Raw genomic sequence first — 3,943 nt, forward strand, 5'->3', positions numbered from 1 at the left:
CATCATACAGACAGTGTCTTGGAGGAGAAAGCAGCTTGGAGCTTCATGGGCAACTGTGTTGCTGAGATTGCTATGGTGATTGGAAGGAAGGAGGGTTGACTTGAGAGATGCTTTGTATAAATTCATCTTAGGAACCAACCTAAGGATACGCTTGAAAAAGATCCTTCTCCCAGTTAGGTAAGTCATGTTCATCAGACTTTTCCTGCCCTAGTTTTGGCTATGATGTTTTAATTGCAAGAAAGCTCTAGCATTTCCATAAGGCAGGCGTTTTCTGGCATTCGCATAGGGTTGTAGATTACCTAACAAAAGTCTTGACTGTACTTTCAGTGGGTGGGGAACCTTCCAAAGCCAAGCTACACAGTTGGAGGTGCCTGTGGGGGCAGTGGGTGGGAGGAGAAGGTACCTCTGCTATTGCCCCCAAGCCAAGAAAGTGCTAAGAAGCAGGAAAGAGAAGCTGCCCGCAGTGAAGGCTGGTGATGATGCCCTGGCTGCACTTGTGGAGAGCTGGCTTGTGTTCAGTGAGAAGATTAAGCCAAAAATCTCTAAGGCTTTGCTGGATTTGGCTAGCTTCAAGCTAGGCAGGGAACAGCTCTTTGCCTTTTTGGTGAGAGGAGTCCAAGAGTGCGTGTTTCTTGGTGAATGTTCTGCTAACAGGATTTAAAGTCCTGCAAGGTGGGTCTGACATACTGACCACGGATGGACCACTTTTGTTTGGCAATTTGTGGCCTGTGTGTTTCCTGTGGGACTGTTGACTCATGCCTTCCTAACCTCAAGATAAGATGGGGAAATGGAAGGAGGGAGATTAAAGAAAAATATTTTACTCCTCCTTTCTTTTTTAATTTTTTTTTATATAGATTCAGGGGTTTCAGTGTAGACTTTCCAAAATTCCCAAACCAAATCTGACTCTTGAGCATCTCTGATTACTTTAAACTCTACCAAGGATGCCAGAGCAAGGAAAGAAATATATTAAGAAGGTAAATTCATTCTATGCACCTGCTCCCTCACTAGCCACACTCTTCACCCTCAACTCTGCTGTCATATGGAGGGTCATGGTGTGCCCAGCTCCAGACAACAATAATGGAGAACACAGATTCATTTGGCCTTTTCCTGTGTCCCAGGAAACCCGAAGCTGGTTGCTAAGAGATGTGCATTGCAAGGATTTTCTGCAAACGCTATAAGGCAAGGGACTTGGAGTAGAGCATCAAAGTTTGGATTTATTATTTACCGGGTGTTTTTTTTTTTTCTCGTGTGCCAGGCAAGGCTGCAGAGACATATCAGCTGGGAGACAAGAGGAAACCGGGACACAAAGAGAACATACCAGGGAAGAAGCCTGGCTTACTCTCACTATGTTGTGGGTGTGGAGGAATATGAGATGCGCTTGTTACAGTAGCAAGGCCACCAGAGTTGCAGAGAAAGCATTCACGCTTGGATCTCTGCTCCTCAAGGTGCAGTGAGGTGGGATGGGGGTAGAAAAGAGAAAAGGGACAAGATGACCCGGCAGGCTTGAACCAGAACAGACAAGTTGAAACTGGCCTCCTCTTCTTCTCATTCCTCCAGGTCTAAGTTGTGACGGCATTCTTTATCATAGGGGCATAATCCTCCCAGTCCCAGGAGAGCCTGTGAATCTTTAGCCCACTAAGAAGTTCCTGAAGCAAGCCTGAAGAGATGTGTCCTTCAGAAGAACCCGGTGCAAGACCTTGAGTGACATTCCTCTGTTGAGACGCATGAGGGCGCTCAAGCCAACTGACGATGTGGAGATGGTTCCTAATATTAATAAAAGAAAGAAAGAAAAGAAAAGAAAAAGAAAAAAGAAAGAAGGAAACAAAAGAAATAGAAAAAGAGAAGAAAGAAAACCCGTGAGCCTTGGCTCTGTTTGATTGGCTATTGTTTCAAGCCCCAGAATGCTTCTTAGGATGGGAGGTCTGTTTATCTGTCGGGGTCAACACCTGAGGCCTCCAGGGAACTTGCAAGGCTTGGGTTTGTAAGTTTCACAGCATACACCGTTCCAGTGCTGTCCCCGGAGAAACAAATCTTAGGCAAATTAAAGTGTTTTTCTACGTCCCTGTATCCAAACTGGGTGGGTCAGTTTAAGGGGGCATATCAGATGTCACTCTGGGATGCTTGAACACCTTAATTTACAAAAGAGAGTCTAGTTCAAGGTGAGCATGTGTGCCTTCTCCCAAACCAAAGGAAAACAAGACCTGTGTCTCATCCATTTCTCTGTTTAGCATTTTTTTATTTTTCCGTTAGCCATTTCTATTCGAGGCTGAATCACGGCACGTCTGTCATCTCTTGGTGTCTTAGATGTCTCCCCCAGAGGTGTAGGAAACAGCCACAGGGCATAGTTGTGTGCTCACCTGTGGTTTGACATAGGGATTCGTATTTTGCTGGATGCAGGAGTCCATGTAGGACCACCCTCCTCCCAGGTATGGGGCTGGCTCTCATACTGCATGTATTTGTACTCGGAAGTTCTCTCACAGTGAGAGCATCTAGGTTTATCACGCGGCACCACCTACTCTGTCCACGGGTGTATGGAGTTGTGTCAGTGTTGTGAGAATACGGTGACACTGCGGGAAAAGTCATGGACACTCAAACCAGAGCGCAAAGCAGCATATGCCCGCGGATCACACAGGATTCGCGAAATAGAAATAAAAGAAATGCCGGCTCTCACAACTGGTGTTGAAGTGTCATTCTGACATCTTCAGCCTCAAGCCAGCTTGTCGTTTGCAAAATGCTATCCAAATACAAAGGAGTGTCTTGCAGCCATTTCTGAGTGCTAGACACAGCCATTGTTGCTAGTTTATTGGCTGAGAAAGGAGGTGTGTGTGTTGGGGGGGCGAGGTGGGGGAAATGGGTGGGCTTTTATACAAAGTCATCTGACAAGTCGGCAGAAGGGCCAGAGTAAGTGAGCAGAGGTTTTGACTTGGTGTTTGTGGATCCTGCCAAGAGATTTAGCAAGGTGATTCAGATAAAGCTGCATTAAATACACTTTAGGCGAGAGCGTGATTAAGTTACAGCAGTTTCTGGCTCTAGATGGGTATTTAGGGTGTATTGGTATTTCCCGATTCCTCTATCAATTATTCTATTAGAATAACACAGTTCAGACTGCCCAGTGTGATCTCACATTGTAGGGATTTTTTTTCTTAGCATGGTCACAATGAATGGTCACCAAGTGGCAATTCATTTGCTACCACAGAACACGTTTCTTGTCAACCGTTTAGAAACTGAGCTCTCTGGTTCCCTTTAAAAATTAATTGTAAGGAAATTTAGTGGGATAGATGGAAACCCCAGTGCAGAGGAAACATGCTCTGGCCTCCAGGCCAGCGTTTAGAGAAGTTGTCATCCTGCAGTCTCCAGGGACAATCGCAGGGAGGGAGGAGAAGGAGGAGGGGGTGAAGGAAGAGGAGGACAAGCACGAGGGGCGCGAGATTTTAGAGGAAGTGGGGAAATCCTTCAGTGTAAAAAATGTCACCAGTGGAGTCAGTAGGATAGGAAAATTTACCTCAAAAAAGGAAGTTAAACTCAGGACCGCGAGGGGTGCACCCACACACTGAGACAATGGGGATGTTCTATCGGGAACTCACCAAGGCCAGCTGGCCGGGGACTGAAAAAGCATGGGACAAAACTGGTCTCGCTGAACATAATGGACAATGAGGACTACTGAGAACTGAAGAACAATGGCAATGGGTTCTTGATCCTATTGCACGTAATGGCTTTGTGGGAGCCCAGGTAGTTTGGATGCTCACCTTAATAGACCTGGATGGAGGTGGGTGGTCCTTGGACCTCCCACAGGGCAGAGAAACCTGCTTGCTCTTTGGGCTGAGGAGGAAGGAAGACTTGATTGGGGGAGGGGGAGGGAATGGGAGGTGGTGGCGGGGAAGAGGCAGAAATCTTTAATAATTAAATAAATTAATTAATTAAAAAAAAGGCAGAGGGGCGTCGG

Source organism: Chionomys nivalis, chromosome 12 (genome assembly GCF_950005125.1).
Source record: "Chionomys nivalis chromosome 12, mChiNiv1.1, whole genome shotgun sequence".
NCBI classification, from domain to species: Eukaryota; Metazoa; Chordata; class Mammalia; order Rodentia; family Cricetidae; genus Chionomys; species Chionomys nivalis.